Raw genomic sequence first — 23854 nt, forward strand, 5'->3', positions numbered from 1 at the left:
ATGGTTCATGTGAATGTGTGCAGAGTCTCTACAGTTGGAGTGGGCAAGGTGTGATCCCTTATGTTGGACTGCCCAGCTAAGCATATCTCAACACTTAGCAATGCTGGATAAACTGCTGACAATTGTGATCTAGAAATCAGTTATGCTCCCACTTTACTTACTTTCACTCTACAATCACAAGTAGCTCTGTTGATCCATTATAAAAAATAAATTAATCAAAAGCTGCATTGGGGTGATCCCAATCAAAGCACAGTCTTTGGGCTGTGAAGTACATTGGGCCATTTTGCTAGACTCTTGAAAAAAATCTGTGTGGGAGTAATTTAAGGGACAGGAACTTTTGAAGATGTGTTTAAGGGTTACAGCTAGCATTGCCAGCTTTTTGGCAGATAGGTTGATTAATACATTTATTAAATTTAATGAAATTTGTGTCTCATTGAACTCTGACCAAGCTATGATTCAAAGATAAAATAGGGTAACTTTCGATTTTACAAACAAAATACTATTTCTGTTATGCAGGAAGGCCATCTTTAACATTATCTTTTCCTCGTTGCAGTAATACAGTGTAACCCAATTAGCCTTAAAAATACACAAGTATGTCCTTAACATTCAACCCCATCAATTAAAATTTGTCCATACTGATTAAAATTGGCCCTTTAGGAAGCAGTAATTGTGCTATTTAATATCTTGAGTCCAATAAGAGATATCATTTCACCTGTATGTAGCTCCTTTTCAATAGAATGAATACACTGCCGACTTCTTGCTGATGACATAAATTACAATAAATGACCAAAATGTTGGCAATCTCAGATAAATTATGTGAATAGTCAAAAACTGAGAGATGCAATGTTGGTGGTCACCTAAGGTTGCAATCCCAATCACACATATCTATGGGTAAAAAGGTAAAGGTTTCCCCTGACGTTAAGTCCAGTCGTGACCGACTCTGGAGGTTGGTGCTCATCTCCATTTCTAAGCCGAAGAACCGGCGTTGTCCATAGACACCTCCAAGGTCATGTGGCCGGCATGACTGCATGGGGCGCCGTTACCTTCCCGCCGGAGCGGTACCTAATGATCTACTCACATTTGCATGTTTTCGAACTGTTAGGTTGGCAGGAGCTGGAGCTAACAGCGGGTGCTCATTCCGCTCCTGGAATTTGAATCTGGGACCTTTTGGTCTGCAAGTTCAGCAGCTCAGCGCTTTAACACACTGTGTCATCAGAGGCCCATATCTATGGGTAAGTTTCATTAAATTCTGTGGGATCAATTTCTGGGCAAAGAATTGCGACTATTTTTTTTTGACATTCATTGATATAATTCAGTGAAAGAAATATATACAGTAGAGTCTCACTTATCTAAGATAAACAGGCCGTCAGAACATTGGATAAGCGAAATCTTGGATAACAAGGAGGGATTACGAAAAAAGCCTATTAAACATAAAATTACTTCATGATTTTACAAATTAAGCACCAAAACATCATGTTTTACAAGAAATTGACAGAAAAAGCGGTTCAATACACAGTAATGTTATGTAGTAATTACTGTATTTATGAATTTAGCACCAAAACATCGCAACATTTACTACAAAAACAATGACTACTAAAAGGCAGACTGCCTTGGATAATACAGAACCTTGGATAAGTGAAGCTTGGGTAAGTGAGACTCTACTGTACATGGTTTGTTCCAAAACTAATGAGAATTATTTTTTTGAGCAGCGCAGAAAGGACAGGAAGGAAAGGTGGAGACTGAGGCAGGTAGAGGGGAAACCCAGGCACACAGTTTGACATTCCTCAGTTGAATCTTCACCTTTGTAGAAACCAGAGCATTTTCACCTAGTTCTTCTGTGGTTTAACTCTGGACTTTCTCATGAGTAGACTGCAGCCCCCAGGCCCATTACAGCTGAGTGTGATTTGGCAATCTCCAAGGAGGGAGCATTGTAAAACTGAGTCCACAAGGCCTGGGAGGAATTCTTCTACTTTTATTATATATTGTGTATGTGTATGTATATGTATATGTTTGTCCTGTATTGTTTGTTCCACCAGTAGAACATTGTCACCATCTGCATCCAGAGGTGCCTGGGTCAGTTTGATCAGAAAGATGCTAATGGCTAGACTCTCGATTTTGCTGAGTGTTTGTAATGCACCTATTCTTTTGGCCTGGGAACAGAAGAAACATGCAACAGTCAGTTTGATGAAGCCACACATTGGGAACAATGGCAGTGAGTTACAAAACACAGTAATTACGGAATTTCCTACTTTGCAGAAGACTGCAAGTGCTTTTTTGGTGGACTTGACTTCCACTTTTGTGCATCCTGCCACATACACGTTGTGGTTCTGATCTTCACAGAGAATTCTGGATTGCAGAAGCCTGTGTTGGGGAAAAGAAGCCTTGACATTAAGCCTCACACCAGGAACATGCTTATCGGGATGCTGTGATTTTTAGTTTGCATATGTTTTTATAGATTTTAACTGAATTTTTAAAAATACCAATGATATTTAATTCTATTTTAATGTTTGTATGTTTGTAGATTTGTTGTACATGCCTTGAGTTTGATTTGGTCATAGAAAGAAAGAATTGAGAAGTAAAATAACAATAATAATCAGAACATTTTACTTATAAAGTAGATTATATTTATAGCATTGTAATGTTGGACTACAGTTTCCAGTATCCCACAGCTACCATAGCTATTAGGATTCTGGGAGAAGTCCCAAAAAATAATTGCCCTGTACTCTTACTTATATTAGTTTAACATGTTCAATTTACGACTTCCCTGGAGAAGATTCAAAATTGCCACAAGTAATTTGTGAACAGATATTTGAAAGTTTTCTTGTCTCTTTTTAAAATAACAGTCCTTCTGTATAGAAAGCATGGCTCTGGAAAAGCTAAGTAGGTTTAAATGTGGTCAGTCCTAAGATAGGAGGCTCTTTTCCCCTCTTACTTTCTGAGTGAAAGTAATACATTGTAGATGCTCATAAAATAAATGCCTCACAAATGTTGCCTTTGAAATATTTAGCTCACGGTTCTTCATTCAGCAGTCTTATGTTTACTTGCTCCTTTTCCCCCCATTACCCTGGAATGCTCTCACACGTCACACCATTAATGTCAATTCCTCATTTAAAAGTGCTGTAAATATGTCATTGTTTATATATAAAGGGTATTTTAAAGTTGCATTATGCAGTTATTGTGCCGGGTGACCTCTGCCACACTTTATTTGTGGGTGTCGCCTTTTCATTTGTATTGCAGCCGTGCTTTAGAGTAGTTTCATTTTTTCGACAAAGAGCAATGAATGCACAAAACCTTCAAACATGGAGCAGTAATTAGTCTAGGAAAGATCAAAGTGTGCTCTTCTAAATCCAGCCAATTTGCTGTGGTTGTGCAAAACCAATAGTCTTTCTTTTGCCTTGGTCTCTTATTAATTTTCACTCTCGTTTGTTGCAGTGCAGCTGCTTTCCTGTCAATCCACTGTGCCACTTTTTCAAAAATCCATTTTGAAGTCACAAATGCAATTTCAATAGGCCTTAGGAATAATAACCAGCTTTCTAAAGACTCAGTCTTTTTGAAATGGAAACTCAAAATGAAGAAGTTCTTTGCATTATATATTACTTTTTTAACATGAAAAATATCTTACACTTGAAGAAAAGACAATATGCAGATTTTAAAATCAGTTCAGTTCTTTCTCCTCAATGATCTTCCTGACTAACAACTAAGCTTCTCAGATACATACCATTTCTAACATTCCTGTTTTTTTGGTTCGTCCAAAAAAAAAATCTGTTTTTGAATCTGTTTAATTTCTCCACTACCCATTGACCCTAGCTGACCTGATTAAATCCCAAGGCTTTCATATTTACCTTTAGCTTTCATTGACTGCAGGATTTCTGTCATTGTATTTTATCTTGGATTTCTCATCACTTCCCAAATGCTCCTTCCCCGTCTCTAGACAGAAGTGCTCCTCCTATCAATGGGATTTTAAAAAATCCACTGTGTGGTGATTTCAGCTAGGACTGTGGTTAGAGAGGTCCATGCCTGGTGAGTCTTTGCTAAACCAGATCAGCCTGGACAGAGCACAGGAGCTCCAGATTGAAGGCAAGCTACAGAGGTTTATTATGATTCAGTCCAAAAGGATGCAAGTACAAGCAATTCACAGAAAAATACATTACATCTTATACAGACAGATATTCAGACTTCCTGCTCCTTTCTCTGATTGGCTGAAAGGAGAGGCAGGTTAGGATCCATGCCCGGATTGGCTGGGGGTTCCCTTGATGTCACAACCTGCAAGGAGGAAATTTTTGTGGCAGGAAGACAGACAGCTGGAGGTTGAACAGTTTAAAGAGCCAATCTGGTACAGGACTCCTTGGCAAGGTGCAATCCAGGAGGAAATTGTGATATAGATACGCTAATGAATCCCTGATTAACTCAAGTGCCCAGTTCTGTGTGAAACAAAGGTACAAGACTCAAAAGACAAGGTAGTAATTCCAGGCAATAAAGGGCTTGGTTGCCTATATGGAGAGTTAATGAATTCATACTTACTGAGCCATTCTTCTGTGGGAGCGGCAGACTCTTAGCCTCAAGTTGAATGAACTTCCTGAGCTTATTCTGGCAAAAGAGGCTCATCTGTCTGCATACATACACAGAGGTTTTGATAGTTATATGTCTTGGGAAATAGCTGGAGGTATCCTAGCCATAGTCTCCTTTCCAAGGTGTTATGCAAACTGTGGCATGGAAAGGTATCTACTAGGGGGTGTGCAATTCTGATGAAATTAATTAAATTTATACTTACGAGGCAATATCTGATAGGTGGACATGGCTCGCACCAAAAATTTAAGAATCAATATTTACACCATACATTTTTGTTTTTGTTTTGTAAATTTTGGAAAAGTCAGTTTCATATTTAGTGCAAGGAAGCAAATCAAAGCCGAAGGCTGCCTTAGTGCCTTGCCTTCCCTCTGTAAATTAATGTAGTCTCAGCATTAGGAGTGGTGGAAAAGAAGGAGCAATGTTTTCTGGGAACAGCACAGAACTCTGGGAAATGTAGTTTGAGAAGGGAGGAGCCATATGCCAGAGAATTTAAAAGGCTACATTTAGGGCAGTACACTGCAATCCCTCTGATGCAACTGCTTAGCATAAGACAGATAGCCAGCCAGTTACAATAAATTACGATTTTTGTTCCTGGGTAATAAATTTCATTTCCTAATTGGTTCTCTCATAAAAATATGGCAAAAGTTTATTAAACTGCTAAAACTTTGTCTTTGCATGAGGGACATCGTATTATAGCACATTTTGCTATCTAGTTCACCAATGTAACATCATCATCTGCCCATTTAACAAAGTTTTTGGTGCAAAAACAAAGTTCCTGGAGTAGAACCACTACTTTCAAAGTAAGGACTACACAATTAAACAGGAAATAATCCTTTCAAATTAGGAACATATTTTCTTTTTTATTAAAATATTGTTTATAAAAATTTTGAAAATTCCCCCAAAATCCATGGATAAGTGAAACATTCTGAAATTTGATGGACTGAGTGGTAAATGTGTCCTATCAGTGTAGTGAGTTTTACCCCAATAGCTGCAAAAATGAGGGAGAAAGGAACCCCTGAAGTTTCCTCAGTTACAGGAATTATGTGCAATTACTATAATGAAATAGTAATGAAATTTCATTACTCTCATTATAGTAACACTTTTTTTTTTTACGAATTATACTTTAAAAACATTTTAGAAATGAAACACCAAAGCCCCCCAGTTTTGTAATGACTTTTGAACCATTTTTAATGGATTGCAAATTCCTGGTAGCTACCTTCAAGATATATTTTGATACATACATTTGATAGAGTTTATATACTTTATAATTTTAGGAACTGACAAAGTACATAAAAGCTACAAGTTAAATAAAAATAATCAAGTTGATAAATTTAATTAAAGGTTTACATTTTATAGTTTGCTGTATAGCTGCTGCTAGAGCATTTCTAGAGCCTCTAGCGTTTCAATATTTCACAACTTTAGAGCTGCAGAAAATGTTTAAAAAATAACGAAAAAAATCCCATATTTTGCTTGGAGTCTCTGGTGATCTATAATTTATTTAGGAGGGAGGTGCCATGGCTTGACAACAAGTGGGCTTTTTTAGATGGCTGAGTGGGAGTGAATATTGCCTTTGCTGGTTCCCCTCTTCTGCAGTCTCCTATATCCCATCCAAATCTGATCCAGAAGATTGAGAAATCATCCAGAATAGCACTAGGGGTTGTAGGGCAGATGTGGGGAATCCTGGGCACTGGGGTCAAATTTCTCCAGGAAGGGGAGAATTCATTCCCAAAAAAAATTCCCAAGATAGCCACACTTCATGAATTTTAGAATAGTGGGACTTGATGGCCTACTAAGAACAGGCTGAACTCCTCTTGAAATGATTTGGCAAAAATGGACCACCAAGATTCCAATGTAGCTTGTGCCTCCCCAAAGGCAAAATCATTGGTTTTAGCTCTGGATAGAAAATGGAGGAGGGCTGGCTTGTGATTGTTTTAAATAATTGTTTTAATGTGAAGATAGCTGATTTTAGTGTTTACATATATTATTTATAGTTTATTTTATGTTCCAGCACTGAATGTTTGCCATATATACAGTATGTTGTTTCCACCCTGAGTCCCCTTTGAGGTGAGAAGGGCGGAATATAAATGTTTTAAATCAATCAATCAATTTCCATTTTAATCCTGATCTAAATTTGAAGGGGTTTGTGGGATGGCTCATAATAATGCAACATTTTCCCCAATTTGAGTGAATGTTAATTATGCAGCCTTCAGACAGTCTTTGTATTTACATGCAGCATAATTACATGTGATGAGTTACTCTGTTTAATAACAAGGACATGTCAAATACACATTTCAAAAGCAGAACTTACTGCTTTGCCACTGGGAAAAAATTCTTTTTCTTTAGATTTTTATCATTTTTTATTGTGTAAAGGTGATATACAGAATGTAAAAGAAAATAAAGGAAATACATCAAATACACATAATACAAATACATCTGTCTACCACACTCACCCCCTCCCTTATCTGTGAACCACTACCCATGACTTCTGATACTACTCAATGTGAAATGAATACCTCATTAAAATCTACCCTTATCTTTATATTAATAACTTCACCTTGCTCCTATTTTAAAGTCTACCTTTGTTTTCCTTTCTAGATATTTAAATGCAAGCCTCCATTTTCTAACAAAGTCTTCATTATTTACTCTAATGCCAATGGACAGCTTGGCCATTTGGATATAGTCCAATAATTTGTTCTCCAGTCCTTTTTAAATAGCTCTTTTTCCTCTTCCATGATTTTGCTATTATTAATCTTTCTCTGATGGACCCAGCTAAAAATGGGATATAAATAAACGTAATAATAATAATAATAATAATAATAATAATAATAATAATAATAATAATCCAGAAATTACAATTGATAGTAGTTGTGGTGGTAGTAGTAATAACAATAACAATAACAATAATTTCCCCCCACGTTTACCTGTGGATGGAGGTGGGGAGTAGGCATTGCCTTTTAAGCAGTATAAGATGCAATAGGAGTAAGGTTCTTCTAAAAAGAAACTTTCACAAGTTCCACTGGGGAGTGACTAGTTTAACTTCCCAGTTTTGAAATGCCAACTTCTGAATTTTAATTGTTCCCCCCTCCCCTTACTAATCAAGAGAGTGCATCCAACACTCAAGAATATTTTGGTGACTTTCGTTTTGAGAAACCTCATCTTCTTCCATGTTTTTTTTTTTTTTAAAGTAGGATTTTCTGGCTCACTACTAGATGAGCGGTTCCCAACAATCTGTGTGAATAGCAAGAGAAACAAAAAAAAAGTCTTTTGGGACTCGTTTCAAGGAGGTCTGACACAGGAGGGAGGGGGGAAGATTGAGAGAGCGAGAGAGAGAGAGAGAGAGAGAGAGAGAGAGAGAGAGAGAGGTGACATTTGCAGACTGGAATTGGAACGAGGATAGAATTACCAGTAAATGTTGCCCTGTGGTTTCTGCATTGAAGTGGCTGCATCTGGGCCACCTGTTGATGGCATGATTGGAGCATTAGTTCTTGCTCTGCCTTGGGACTATTGATAACTCTGCTTAACGTCGCCACAGGGGAGCCTTTGTTGGCGGCTGCAGTCACTTTGCCTGAGCAATGGTGTACATTGGCTCCTCCATTCAGGCATTTCCCCCCTGACATTAGCGCATTTGAATGGGCCACCAGTGAAGCCATTCAATGAGAACATGCACCAGGGCTTCTGGGTGGCCCAGGGCTGAGCCGAAAACTCTTGTTAATGGACTGTGAGTCTCAGCCTATTGATGTACATGAACTCTGTGACCAAAGAAAAGTGAGACAAAGATGTCCCTCACAGGAACATGTAGGTCACAATTGGACAAAGGCAGACATTGACCAGCCAAGGCTATTGGAGTCCTTGAATGAAAAGTGGGATACCTATAAATAAGGGAGAACTGCTGCGGGAATTCTTTTGCAGGGGATGCACATTTCCTGTGACATTTACCTGGAGATACTCAGAAATAAATCAGACATTCCTCTAATTGGATTTTTAAAAATCCAGTCCGCATTTCTATCACTATTAGGCATTTATGCATCAGTCAACTGCCACCGAAAAAGATACATACTTTCAAAAGTATGGTAAACATGTCATTATACATTTCCTGCAACATGGTTTCAGAAAGTGCTGATTTAACTTTAAAATAAATAAGGCTGCAATTCTACATATACTTACCTAGGAGTAAACTCCATTTAACTTTTATTAGGTTGTATAATAGAAAGCATCAGTTGCTGCATCAGAACAAAGGTCCAGTATTCTTTTTACAACAGTGTTCAGCCACATTGTTGTGAAAATGGACAGGAGGGCATAAAAATAAAGTATTTCCATTGTTATTTGTGTCCAGCATTGGATGTTTAGAGTTATAGTGCCTCAGAATGTGGAGGTTCTACTAGGTGATTATGACTAATAGCTATTGACAATGGAGACCTGGAACAAAACGTTACATTGCAAATTGTTCCTGTACAGACATCTACCAGCCAGTTGTCCTTTATTTATTTATTTATTTACACCATTTATATCCTGCCTTTCTCAACCCCGAAGGAGACTCAAGGCGGCTTTACACATAGGCAACTATTTGATGCCATCAAAACAAAATACAGTTAAAATAAACAATTAAAATAGAATTATAAAATACAATTAAAACATTTAAAACACTATCATCACAATTAATTACGTGATCCACAGATGTAGTCCAAGCCATTCCAGTAGTCATTGCACATCATTTCATATCTATTTATTGCATGAGTTCTCTAAATGCTTTGTCACAAAGCCATGTTTTTACTCTCTTACAAGAGGGAGGAGGCTGATCTAAGGACACCCTATGCCATCCTGTACAGTATCACAGCTTCTGTAGTTATGGTTGTTTCTCATAGGGCTGTTTTGAGTTGCAAAAGCATAGGAATACTTGCTAAAGGATTCTAGGAACTGGAGGCTGGATGATGAGATTTGCAATATCTTCACCTGATTCAGCTCCAACTTCCAATGACCACTGCGACCCCCATGAATGATGGACTTGAATGGAACTTGGCACACAGACTCCTCATGACCAACAGAACATACTGAAGACATTTGGGGGACATTGCATTGATTTATCAGAGTTATAGTTCACCTGCATCCAGAGAAACTATGACCCCCCACTGACATTGGACCGGGACCAAACTTGGCACAGAGAAGCTCCATGACCAACTGAACTTACTGCAGGGGTTTGTGGAAATTGACCTTGATTCTGGGAATCCAGCTGACAACAGATCTGGATCAAACTTGGCACACAGACCCAATATGGCCCACTGCGCAAACAGGCAGGGGTTTGGGGGTGAATGACTCATGATTTTGGGAATTTGTAGTTCACACACATCCTTATGCATTTTGTAATGGGAGCACTCATAAAAAACAAAAGCAAAGACTGAGTTTTTTCTAAGAAATAATGTAACTAATTACCAAACTGATAATGCCTAACACCCCAAAATAAACAATGACTTTTTCAAGTAACTCAGGCATTGCCGGGTCCCCAAATAAGTTGATTATAAATGACAGTCCACTCCTGTTGTCTGAAATCTCAGGGTTCACCCAGAATACCAAGCTCTGAGTGATTCCAATGAAGACACACAGGGTGGAGGGCAGAAACAGAGAACTCTTTTTTGCTCTGGTTGGCAAAGGAAGGATGCCAGGGGATGCTTCCAGGATCAGACATCACCCACAATTGCAGACGTGGACATTTTCTAGACATCGGAAAGAACAGATATTGTTGTGATTGGTACAAATTAAAATTCACAATCTTATTGGCTCACAGTATATTCATTGTTGAAAATAATAATAATCACTCTGATTGGTACACATTGTGATCCACAGTCTTATTTGTTTAACGTGTGTGATGAGAAACTTAATAAAGTCTTCATCTGAAGAATTCTTGAGTCTGCCTTCTGTATCTGCACCACCCCTTTCTGCCCATTAGAGATCATTGACATAGGAAGTTATTTTTTTTCAGGGGAAGCAATGCTTATAAATGGATATCAGAGCTGGGAAGGGAAAGACCCCTTGATTAAATAATAGTCTGATCTCAGTTCTAAGTTTTTTTTCCTGGTAAGGTAGCCCACATCCAGAGCCGGCCCTAGGTATTTTTCAAGTGTAGGCGAAAAGAATTTTGCCCCCCCCCCAAAAACCCCAATCATTGAAAAATAAAAGCGTTGGATAAGCGAAAATGTTGGATAATAAGGAAGGATTAAGAAAAAGCCTATTAAACATCAAATTACATTATGATTTTACAAATTAAGCACCAAAACATCATGTTTTACAACAAATCAATAGAAAAAGCAGTTCAATACATGGTAATGTTATGTAGGAATTACTGTACAGTAGAGTCTCACTTATCCAACATAAACGGGCCGGCAGAATGTTGGATAAGCGAATACGTTGGATAATAAGGAGGCATTAAGGAAAAGCCTATTAAACATCAAATTAGGTTATGATTCTACAAATGAAGCACCAAAACATCATGTTAGACAACAAATTTGGCAGAAAAAGTAGTTCAATACACAGTAATGCTATGTAATAATTAGTGTATTTATGAATTTAGCACCAAAATATCATGATATATTGAAAACATTGACTACAAAAATGCGTTGGATAATCCAGAACGTTGCATAAGCGAGTGTTGGATAAGTGAGATTCTACTGTATTTGCAAATTTAACCCAGATAGCCCTCAGTATTAAAAAAAACCCTCTAAAATCAGGAAAATAAATAAAGAACAACACTCTGAAAACAAGAAATCCAGACAGAAAACAATCAGGGACAGCTAACACCTCCTAAAAAAAAGATTCTCCCAGGCAAGAAGAAGCCAGGCCTTGAAGCCACAGGGCCATTAAATGCTAATCAAGGTGATTAATTACAACATTCACACCTGCTTCAAAGAAGAGTTCTTTCCCACCCTGGACCTTCTACAGATATATAAACCCCACATACCTAGCTTCCAATTTCCCACAGACCTCACAATCTCTGAAGGCCCCAAAGGTGGGCTCACGTGGTGCGAAGGTGGGTTCGCGCTGGCTGGAAGGCCCAGCGCGGGCACCGGGAGGTCCGAAGGAGAAGGAGGTGGAGAGTGGCGCCCTCCTCCTAGGACGATGGTGCCCCCGGGGCGATGGCGCCACAGGCGAGTGCCTAGTTCGCCTTATGGTTGGACTGCCTCTGCCCACATCCTAACTGATTGCCATACTCTCAATATCTCTACTTGAGTGCTACCCAGCATTATCGAGATGTATTGCTTATGCATTAAATCTCTATTACCCACATCAAAGATTGATGGAATTAATAAAGTATCTTGAAACTGTGTGCATTGGCTTATCAATAGACTGATGCAGTAAAGGATTTCATTCCAAAATTGGATGACCATAGGACAACGAATCCACATATGGATACCTTAAATTGTTGATACTCCTTCCTCCAGTTTTCATACTAGCTTTCTGGGAGTATGATCCTGCTTTCCATATATGTTCTGAATATACATTTTAAAAAGTGATAAAATTAAATCTCTGCTTACGAGAAACAATTCTGTTTCTCCATACTGTGTTTCAATAGTGGCCTCTCGACTACAGTATAATCAAATGCTGTGACACACCCATGATTTATAAACTGAACATCTGTCTGTCTGTCTGTCTGTCTGTTTGTCAGAGTCTTCTGTCTGTCTGTTCATCCACACCACAAAGGCTGTAGCTAGGTGAAGTGGCCTTTTATGATGTCATTGGATTGGCTGTTGCTAGCTGAAAGATTGGCTGTTGACAGATGAAGTGCCCCTTTCTGATGTCACTGAGGAAGAGAGATGACATGTGCATGAGGGAAAGGGAGGAAGGAAGGAAGGAAGGAAGGAAGGAAGGAAGGAAGGAAGGAAGGAAGGAAGGAAGGAAGGAAAAAGAAAGAAAAAGGGAAAGAAAGGAAAGTAGAAGGAAGGAGGGGAAAGAAAGATAAAGGAGGGAAGGAAGGAAGAGAAAGAAGGAATGAAAGCAGAGGGCAGTGGCCCTCTGACACTCAGGCAATGCTGAGTATTTACACTAGTTTTTCTCTACACAGTCAAAGGTTTTGCCATAATATATAAAGCATAGGTTGCGTTTCTTCAGAAATACTTTGTTGCATCTTTAGCACCATTGTGTTTGTATGAGATAGCATGCTAAGATTTGATAGTTACTATAATCCCCAGAATTCCCTTTTGGGAGGGGAGCTAAAATGTATAGTATATTGAACATTTCCATTGCTTGTAATAGTAGAGTTGGAAAGATTTTTTTAAAATTAAAACTTGATTGCATTCTGTATCTATATCTTGAAACAGCTCTATTACTATGTCAACTATTCCTAGTGATTTATTTCTCTCCAAGCACATTTTATGTGGATGTTCTTTTACATTAGATACACAAATACAATAAAGATAATGTAACATCTATAACAAAACAAAACAGATACCGTATAAAGTTAAGTAAAACCAGTTGCAGAGGACAGCAGCAGTACAGACGTCAAAAATTAGAAATATGTTATTAAAACAGAAGATATAAAATCTGGGAAGAAAAAAATTTAACAGACACAAAAAAGGTACCAGGCAATCCTTTTTCCAAAGCCATTCCAAAACTGTGATCCTATCACTAACAAGGCCCTGCCCACAATTATGAAATTGTAGCAAGTGGTTATATTTTACTATCACTAGTTGTTTTGCCCACAACTCGTTTTCAGCACTGCTGTTTCCTCTTTTTTCCACTTTGTATATTTGATTTACTGGACGAAATGACTAGATTTTACAAAAGTTAATGCCTTTAAAATTATTGCACTCAAAGAATAACTTATGTACAGGTATATGCCAAGATGTATAACAATTATATTGTTTTATGAAAGGGTAGGACTGAAATCAGTCTTGGCCTCAAAAGATTTTTACATTTGACATTCAAATGATACATCCGTTGGTGTTCTCTTTTTGAAATGACATAAAAGGCTAGCGATTTGAAACAATAACATGAACGCTTTTCTGGTACCTGCTCCCTGAAGTGAATTGATTCATGTCTCTTCATGGTAAGGCCAGAACTGGGTGAAATGGCCAATACTCAGCAGGCATAGCCATGGACGTTCCACTCCAATCAAAAGAAGTACTTGGGGACAAAATTATGAACATCAGATACACTTTATTCTGAGAGCAATGGAAATTACACTTATAAACATACAGTAAACCTACTGCAGTGGGAGCGCAACCATCAAAACAAATATATACTTTGGCAGGCTTCACAATGATGGGAAAGCATGTGTTTCACAATTTTACTTTGGCTGTTAAACGTCAGGACTGATATCGCAAGCCATCAGCATATAGCCTACAGTGAGCTGTATGCCTTCTCCTGCCGTCTCTAATTATAGTAGTTACTTTGAACCATCAGGAAAGTGTTTGATTTCACAGTTCATTCTTGCAACATACTGGATTTTTGAAACACATTATATTAATTTATTTTTGCACACCATCCCCTCTTCTCCATTTGCTTCTATGCACATGCATCAGCCATTATTGCAGCCTACCACTTTCCCTCCTTAATGTATCCAAGATCAGCCTGTTCAAAGATTTGGGATATATGCATTTATTTGGGACAATGTTAATTCCAACTATAGGTTTTGGGTTGGTAGGAGAATTGATTTTTCTCAAAGACCATAAGAAGCAAACTTGCATTAAATTGGGATATTTGTCCAGCTTGTCCAATATTGTCATACCCTCCAACTTTGCCAACCTGGTAGGAATTATGCAGATTAAGGACTTCATCAGATGCAGGGTTCCCCCCATTTCTACACATTTTAAAAGCATTTTAAAGACAGATTCCCAAGGAACCCATCATACGATGCAGAACTACTTCCATCAGCTGCCTTTCGGACTGTCTTTAAAATGTGTTTAAACTGTGTATGAACTGAGGTTTTTGGAGTCGAGAAACAATAATCTTCAGAGCTCCTAAATGGTGCAGAAACTGCTAAAGGTGTTGATTTTAACGTGAGATGGAACTGTCAGATTCCCTTTTTTTAGATCATTGCAGTGAGGGGGCATTCCTGTGGGCGGTCTTGAAATGTGCCTGGATGCTCCTTTTCTTGCCATTCATCCTCTTGCATGAAACATTTATGTTAATTAAAAAAAATCTTCAGAAATTGTGCAATTTTGATATATTATGAGTTCGCTGTAGCTATATTTCTCCCCTTATTTTAGATTTAGATTTCGGACTTCCGCAGTTCCAAGGTTTCCCCTTTTTAATTTTAGAAAAAGAACGAAGGTAGTATGGATGGAGAATACACTTGCCTGCGTGATTGGTGCTCATTTCCATTTCTAAGCCGAAAGCTGCCGGCATGACTGCATGGAGCGCTGTTACCTTCCTGCCGGAGCGGTACCTATTGATCTACTCGCATTTGCATGTTTTTGAACTGCTAGGTTGGCAGGACAGAGTACATCATGTGTAATGGCGGCAAATTGATTATCTGTTTTTTGAAAATACAATAAGAAGACAATTCCCTCTGCTTTATGGTCCTATTGGGATGAAGCCCTAATCCTCCAATACCATTTCAAAACTGATTTTAGAGGGTCCTAGTGTCTCTCTACATTTACTATTTTATTTGGTTTACTTCATTTGCTGCAAATTGTGTTTGAAATGAAAAAAGGGATTTGCACCCAATTAGCTGGGGAGCAGGTGGGGAGAAGACAGGAAGAGGTGGATTCTCATCTTCCTTGCAGACTTGGAGAAAAGCAAATTGCTACAGTCTCTTCCAGTTTGTGTGTTCTCATTAAAAACTTTTGCCACCTTGTATTCTGATTTGCTTGGCCAAACCTTCCTCAGTATTTATCTGTGAAATGTTGGAAGGTATGCTGTCAGTTCTGACTAGCAGCTATTCAGGGTTTCGGACAGAAACCTCTCCGTACTCTAACTGGAAATTGCAGGTATTCCTGAATGGTCTCCAATCAAAGTACTAATGAGACCAACCCCTGCTTAGGTTTCAAAATAGAAAGAGATCAAAATACAAAGAGACCACTTTCAATAGTGTATATGTTGACCTGTATTGAAAATGTCCAAAACTCTGTTCCTTAGATCGATCCACATATATACAAATGCCTAACAAAATGGAACATTGTTATATGTACAAACTATCTTAATGGAATAAAGATGTAAATGATTAATATGCTTAAAGTACATGCTCTCATTTGTGCAGATATCATTCCAAAATGAGAAGAAATTCAGACCTTATCCAATCATGCTTCAAATATGGACAATTTAATGCCCAATTACAATCTAATTGTTCCACTAGCCAGCTAGGTATATGAAAAAATAACACCTGGGCCTTGCTATTATTTACAGGCATAATACACCACCACCTTTGAAATCCCAAATTAAAAAGAAAAATGGCTTAAAATGACATGACATTAGGATTGAAACTGTGGGCATATTCATCAATCCACTGACATGAGAGCCATCAGCTGACACTGAATGCACTGACTTTCCACTAGATCCCTTTTAGAAAACATTTCTATTAGATCACATATTTTATATTTAAATGGATACCACAAAGTCTAGATGGTAATATTATAAATATTTTCTCCATCAAAAGCTCAGTCCAGGCTTGGGTTTCGCAATAAAAATGTATGGTGTCCAACATTCCAGTCAGCAAGTGACCCAGGAACCAGGTGGTTGGAATGCAAATGCAGCCCCAGGATATCCAGCAAGATGCAGGGAGAAGCAATAGAATGGCTGTCAGTCAGTCCAAACGTTGTTCAGCACGTTAGTATTATGGATAAACAAGGTCAGCAAGAAGTAAAACAGAGTCATAAATTGTAGCCAGTCCATGTTCTGGAAAATATGAAAGCCCAAAAAGTACTCCTAGTTGTCAGGAAGGAGGGTTAAAAACTGCTACAAAATGACTAATAGATTTATAGTTAGCTGTCTCCAGGCATAGGTGTTAAGTTAGTTCAGTGTCTCCTATTTAATAGTCAGTATGAATCACATACTCTCGCTTTCATCACGCAATGAAAGATGGCAATGGGTCTTCTATGGGATCCTTTGCCTCTCAAGATTCTTACTTTAGAGGAGACAAGGACTCTTTTAAAAACACTTCTTTTAATGGAACCCACACTAATGTACAGAAGAATCATGGAAGGGCACTCCATAAAATGGAGTGTAATGGAAAAATCCACCACTTTCTATTACACAAACAGATACACATTTTTAGCCATTTCTATATGCATGCAATGGAGTGGAGTCAATTTGTGCCTGGTTTAGAAATCCTCCCCTTTCTACCTGCAGCGGAGACAAAGTCCCACACTGGAGAGATGAGCAACCACAGAAAGCTGTCCTGCATAGTTTGCTGGGCTCCGTGGGAGTCCTTATTTGAACTGTCTTTGAAGTATGTAAAAACAGAGGAGGAAAACCATCTGATGAAGTCCTCTGTGCTCCTTGAATTATCTCTTCTTTTGCATCTTATTGTTTGCTTGCACTTTTTGGACAAAGTTTGAGTTCCTTTTTGTTTTGCTTGTGCTCCTCCTCTGGACAAGGCTTTAATTTCCTGAAGGAAGCTGTCTTGCCTCTGATGTTGGAGTTTAATCATAATATTCTCTTTCATGTAGTGATATCTTTGCCGGATACATTCCAACTGAACATCTATTATTATGATTATGAATAACCACCACGTTTCTTGAAGAGATTTGGCCCTCTTGACTTTCTCTTCTGCTTCTTTTTTTAATCAGTCTTTTCATTTTAAAGAAATTTCTTCGCTTGAAATCAGATGTGATTGTGTTGGCAGTTATCCTTCTACTATATGATGAATTTGACAACACTATAGTCTTTGTACATCATTGATACAAAATCTCATCACAATAGGTCCCAGGCATTTCTCAGGATTAAGAAACAATTCTAGAGCATGGCCATTTAGAATATTCTTGCTATGACTAGTGCACACAGTCTTTCAGATATCAAACATCACGCTGAAACTCTTAAAGTCTTTCCTTTTCAAAAGAACTCAATATGGTTTGTTGGAGTCAGTTCAAGGCCTTGGAGACAGAACCATGACAGTTAAAGTGGTATAAAAGTGCTATATTCATTCATTTTGAGTGGCTGCAGATGACATCAGCTGACAAAAGCACAGAGGTAACCCAAACCTCACATGTATAGTCCCAATTTAAATACACACAGCACGCCAGAATGCATATTTTCCATTTATATCATTTAGAGAATACAAGTGGGATCAGCAATAAAATGATGCAGTGAATTGTCACAATTTCACAAGAATATTTCTGTTTTGGGAGCTAGCCAGTCAATCAGCCAGTCAAGGTTCTTACAAAGTGGGATGAACAACTTTTGGAAATTGGGAGCCACGTTGGACATTCAGTGAACCTTGGAGGGGGTACACTCTTCCACCATGTTTCCTATAGAAACAATATTAAGGATTACATGTGTTTGCTACGAACATACCTAGAACAAATCAAGTCTAAATTCCCCCTGGAATCTATGATAATTAAACTGAAGTTGTTATACTTGGGACATATCATGAGAAGACATGACTCACTAGAAAATACAGTAATACTCAGTAAGTTTGTAGATGATAGAAAAAGAGGAAGACCACTTTCCAGATGGATAGACTCAATTAAGGAAACCACAACCCCTAATCTGCACAATCTGAGTAGGGCTGATGACAAGGTCTGTAGCCAGAAAAAATATTTGGGGCGGGGGGGGGGGGGGGGTTAAACTTATTTTTAGCAAATCATGAAGACTAGTTCCATAACACAAAATAATTTAAATAGTGTGGTTCATCCTATATTTTTATACAGACTTAATTAAATCATTTTTCTATTTTAGTTACAAAGTTTCCAGTCTTAAAATAACTGAAAATGACTGTTAATTAGTAATTGATACTTACAAAAGAATACCACAACATCTGTTAGAAACCCTTGGAAACTGTGTCAATACACTTTGAGCGAAATCAGACTTCATCGATAAACTTCAGTGGACACTCAAGAGTGCAAGTCCAGTCAGTCTTTCTTGCCCCATTGTGCGTATGTATGTTTTCAAACACTTAAGAGTTGAAAACAACCCACACACACACACACACACACACATTTACTTTAAATTGGCATATCTAAAAATCAAGATCAATGACCTGTACATATTATCAATTTTTTAGAACCTACATAAAATACATTTAATCTGGCACCTAATTATTCCAGAATTACTTGATAGTTAGGAGAAATTAAAGTATAAACTTTTAAAGCATGCACAAATTATCACAGTTGTTTTATACCTGGAAACATCATAAAGTGTATTTGAACTTACATTTTTCTCATAGAGTTTTTTGGGATTACAATCCCCCAAATGGATCAGGCTTGGCATAAGACAAAAGCACAGCTCTAAAAGACACTACCAGGATATGACATGACATACAATAGGAAACAGTATCCTTTATAGAGAAGGAATGGGGTAGAAAGGTTTAATCCCCCCCCCGCCTCCCTACGCCCACTCTACGCTGATTGGTCCCTGGGAGAGTGGCGCGAAACCCCGTCCAATCAGAGGGCTCCCTCTGCTTCAGCTCCTCCGCCAATCAGGGGCGAGGGAGCGGGCTGAGCCGCAAACAATGAATGGCTAAAGGATTATGAATGAGCAATTGAGTCAGTATGCAGAAGGGGAATGCTGAGAGCCCCAATAAACCCTCAAGGCGATTTTCAGATTACTTCTGGGGGTGCAAATATACATATTTGTCTGACAGGCTTGCCAGATTCCCGTGAGTCAAAGGCTGAACAGTTGAGCAAGCTTTGCTTCTGAATGAGTCCAGTTCTTTGAAAAGGAATGTGACAGCTGGAACGATCTTGGGCTTTTGATTGTCCCCATTGTAAGTGAACCAAATGCCAAATAGTCACATCCTCTATCAAATGGGCTAGCTCTGAGATTTGATGAGGAAAGACCAATTCTATTGTCCATGCAAGATTGGTATCTGGTGATCTCCTGGGGTGAGGAAAATCTCTTCTTCCCTTGCTGGTGTTGTAACTATTTGTCCATTTTATTTCCAGGTCAGATTTTGGTCATTCTTTAATATTTCATAATATAGCACATATTTCATAGAAAAAAAGGGAAAGGGGGTCATGCAGGATACATAGGACACACATAGGACCATAGCTCATTTTGTCCCTGCCCACCCCAGAATCCAAGATTTAATACATGAAAAGAAATAAAAAGTCCAGGGAGAGGGGGAGAATCTGTGGCAATGTCTATGAAATGGCCGTGTTTGATCAAAGGTCAGCGGGAGGGGTCTTCGATGGTGAGGACAGTTCACGGAGGGCACACAGAGAGTCCGAGGTGACCCTCTCCATGTCCAGCACGCAGTCCGAAACTCCGATGACCCGATTCTGTAGGGAAATCCGTGCCACGGTGCGAGAGGCTCCACTTTGACAATCAGCTGATTTGCTTCTTTAAACTTTATTATTTTAAGAACGAAAGGTCTTCCCATGGCGGGGAGGTCTTGAAAGTTATTAGTTAGAAAAACAGTCATGCTCAGAGTTGGAATGAGGGAGATATGACCAAAAATGGAGGCCAGGTGTTTAATCCGTGTTTTAAAGGGAAAGAACCTCTCTCCGGTGGCCAGCTTTTCCAGCCGGCTGGAGCGGGGGGGGGGGGGGGGGGAAGCAGAGGAGCTTTTGTGGTTTAAAAAAGGAGAGTGTTTCATGCAGTAGTCAGGAAAGGGATACATAATAATCACCAAGAGAAGAAAAGTTAGAACGAAAAGATACTTTTTATTAAGGGTTTGTTACATTGTTAGGGATAGGAGGGGAAGTAGAGAGGAGGCGAGAGACATATCCTAAGCTGCTGCTGGAACACGTACACATTTCATGGCCAGATTGGTTCCAGCATGGTTCCTTCTGATCTGTGGAACTCTCTGCTGCAGGTCAGATTAGATTAAATGCAGATGGCTGGCCTGGTTCGACCACAAACATGAGGCCTAAAACAAGTTGGACTTCTCCCAATATAATGGCAACATTTAAAGCCTGAGGTCTGAAACAAGCGAGCCCTCAAAAAATAATAATTGCAAGAACTTAAAGTCTAACATGAGGCCAGAACTTAACTCCTAGCATGAGGCATGCAATAGAATGTAAGCCTCAGTATGTGATGACACAGTTAATGAGTAGAATTGCCTGTGCCTTCCTGGGGCTGAGAGAATGTGACTCCCTCCAGACAACAATTCATTAAGAATTATTTTAATTATTTTAATTATTGCCTCTGTGGCCTAGCAATCATGACTTGAGGCTTAAGGAAAGAGTGTGACTCACTCAGGCAACAACTTATTAAGAGTTAATTCTCAAGGGGTGGGTGGGAGAGAGGGCAAACCTCCTCTGCTACAGTATGTGCCTTCCTTGAGGCAACCCAGGAGGGGAACTGCTTACTGCAGCCACCCAAACCTCCAGCCCAGCCCTTATGCTCTGCTGATGGGAAATCCCTAGCAATAAATGTCAAGGGCAGAAACTTCCCAAATTGTGAGGTGTCTCCCTGGGGCAAAGGCATAGCAATGGGAACCCTACTATCTGGAGAAGGGGAGGGAGCAAGGAGGGAAGCGTCTAATCCCCCATTAGGAACCTGCCTCCTACCTCACGCTGAATAATAATAACAATAATAATAATAATAATAATAATAATAATAATAATAATAATAATAATAGTAATAATAATAACTTTATTTTTATACCCCGCCCCATCTCCTCAAAGGGCCTGAAGCAAAATATGATCATTATGGGGCCTGAAGCAAAATATGATCATTATTTATTCATTTTTATCTTGCTTTTTCCCATGGGTGGGATTCAAAGTGGTCTACAAAGATTTAAAAACACACACACACACACACACACATATATACATCAATACATAAAATACATAATCAACTAAAACAGCATAAGCCAATTTAAGGAAATAACCCAATTTAAATACAACAGGGGGGTGGAGCAGCCTTAAATAGCCTGCAGCTCCACCCCTGTCAATCACTTCCACCAAGTTTGGTCTCCTTCATGAGAGCCTTCAAATCCGCCCCATGCCTTAGGCTTTGCTTACCTATTATGGGTGGACCAACTTGGTTGCTTCCACTATATCGGTTATTGCTTCAAGTAATGACAGTGTGAATAAATTGTCAAAATTTGCTTGTTCTGGAAGGAATCGTTTAATTTTTGCTTCTCATAGACTTAGCATGGGGATTTGGTTAACCAGTTAAAATTCATGGGTAAACCAGGTTTTTTTTAACCTGAAACTTTTCGGGGGGGGGGGGGGGTTGAACCCCTAACTCTCCCCCCACCCCACTACAGCCCTGCTGGTGACTTAAGAGATCTTTCATTCATTGGGTAAACTTGACAGCAGTTAACATCAAAGAATGAGATGTTTACATAATACAATCACCCTTCCTAAGAGAAGTACAGAATGTATAGCCGATTAGTTCAGTCAGTAATTATCAATTTTTAGAGCCACTTGCTTATTCTCCCATTATAAAATATCCTGACATTCCAGAATTTTAGGGTGAGCCCAAATTTACTGAAAAAGATCAGAGACTTTGTTCCTGTTCTTGCCAAATGTATTTGTTGTTGTTAAGTGCCTTCAATTTTTTTCTTATTTAATTTATGGCTACCCTAGGGTGAGCTACGATTTTCTAGGGCTTTGCCTTCGGTTTCCTCTTAAGCAATGGTTCTCAGCCTGTGGGTCCCCAGGTTCTTTCACCTACAACTCCCAGAAATCCCAATCAGTTTAACAGCTGTTATGATTTCTGGAAATTGAAGGCCAAAACATCTGGGGACCCACAGGTTGAGAACCACTGCTCTTGAGTCTGAAAATGTGTGGCCATGGAAACCAGTAGGTTTCCATGGTTGAATAGGCATTTGAACCCTGGCCTACAGAGTCCTAGAGCCCTTCCACACAGCCATATAATCCAGAATATCAAGGCAGATAATCTACATTATCTGCTTTGAACTGGATCATCTGAGTCCACACAGCCATATAATTCCGTTCAAAGCAGATAATGTGGATTTTATACAGCTGTGTGGAAGGTTCTGCCATACCCTCCTCCTCCTCCTCCCTCCTACTAAATTTAGTGAATCCAAACTACTCAATTTGGTGCAATTGAAGTACTGGTAAGTTGAGGACAAAGGAGAAAGTGTTAGGAGGAGAAAGAAACTGGGACATTTTAAAGGCAGCAGAGGAGGTAGGAAAGTAGAGGATTAATTTTCATACTGGGACAGTTGTGGGAGTATGCTACAGACACTAGCTGTGACAACTATTCTGCTACTGCCTCCTCTAAATAGGTTTTCCCCTCTGATTCAACAAGGTTCTTTTCATCTTCTCAAGTTTTATGTACTGCTTATAGTTAACAGAGTGAGGGGGAAAGGAGGGAAGAAGTAGGCAGGCAAGGAGACAGGCAATTTGTAAAAGAGCATTTCACAGCTTTAGAGTGCTACACAGGGATCAAGGAGGGAAAAAGCATCTTGCTAAAATACTAGTTTGCACATTCCCTTTCTTATTGTAACAGGCAAAGTGTATACATCTAGGGAAAAAGTTGCACTTTGCATTTACCTGGTATTTGCATGACAAAGTTGTTTTCCCTCTTTTCCTGGTTCTCATCCTCCTTCATTTTCTCAGTTGTGAACTGGTGTGCTTCATCTTCTCTCGTCACTTCTCTGATTGTTAGCCAGTTTGGGGTGCATTTGGTGTCAGTTTCACAAAAAAATGAAGGGAGAAAAATCAATTAGGATGACAAAAATGTTTCAGAGACCCAGGGCCTAAGTAGACCCACTCCAGACATACTTAATATTACTTCTGGGTGGCTTGAGATTTCTTAAGAGACTGCTTTAGGACTTGAGTATGTTTCTCCTTAGATCCTACTTGGATACTGAGATAACATTTTATTATCTGACATGATGAAAATAATATAGGGTTATTTTAACACTGATCTCTTTTTATAAAAAAAAAGTTTCAGCATTTCTACATTCCGAGCGACAGAAATATATCTCAGTAAAATCATAAAAACCAAGGTTGCATTTCATTCTGAATAATGTTGCGAAACCAAACTATTCATCATCCTTTACAAAGAGGTCATACCCTTACCTGTTTCTTTGAATTTGCAGGACACATCCACAGAGCAACTCTATAAAAGAGAAATATTTCCATTTTAACATTCAACTTCTGTAACCTTTGGCAACATGTGTTATCAATGGCTCTTTGTTGTTAAAAAAGTGGAACTGTAAGCTATCCACAAGGATATGCAGGGCATTGCTATAGCAACACTGTCTGCCTTCCAGCAC

The 23854-nt window shown here is 38.9% G+C and overlaps 1 long non-coding RNA gene across 3 annotated transcripts; it reads right to left on the reverse strand.

Annotated features, from left to right (window-relative positions):
• Positions 1 to 2180: 2180 nt before the first annotated feature.
• Positions 2181 to 23797, reverse strand: LOC134295506 (uncharacterized). Of its 3 annotated transcripts, XR_010002107.1 has the most exons (4): positions 23658 to 23797; positions 23127 to 23230; positions 13567 to 13680; positions 2181 to 10277 (listed from the first exon to the last, which is right to left on the reverse strand). It is a non-coding gene; the product is annotated as an uncharacterized LOC134295506 (long non-coding RNA). The 3 variants fall into 3 exon arrangements; XR_010002106.1 differs by lacking the exons at positions 2181 to 10277; positions 13567 to 13680 and adding an exon at positions 13694 to 17963; XR_010002105.1 differs by lacking the exons at positions 2181 to 10277; positions 13567 to 13680 and having other exon boundaries at positions 13694 to 23230.
• Positions 23798 to 23854: the final 57 nt, after the last annotated feature.

Source organism: Anolis carolinensis, chromosome 1 (assembly GCF_035594765.1).
Source record: "Anolis carolinensis isolate JA03-04 chromosome 1, rAnoCar3.1.pri, whole genome shotgun sequence".
Classification (NCBI taxonomy): Eukaryota; Metazoa; Chordata; class Lepidosauria; order Squamata; family Dactyloidae; genus Anolis; species Anolis carolinensis.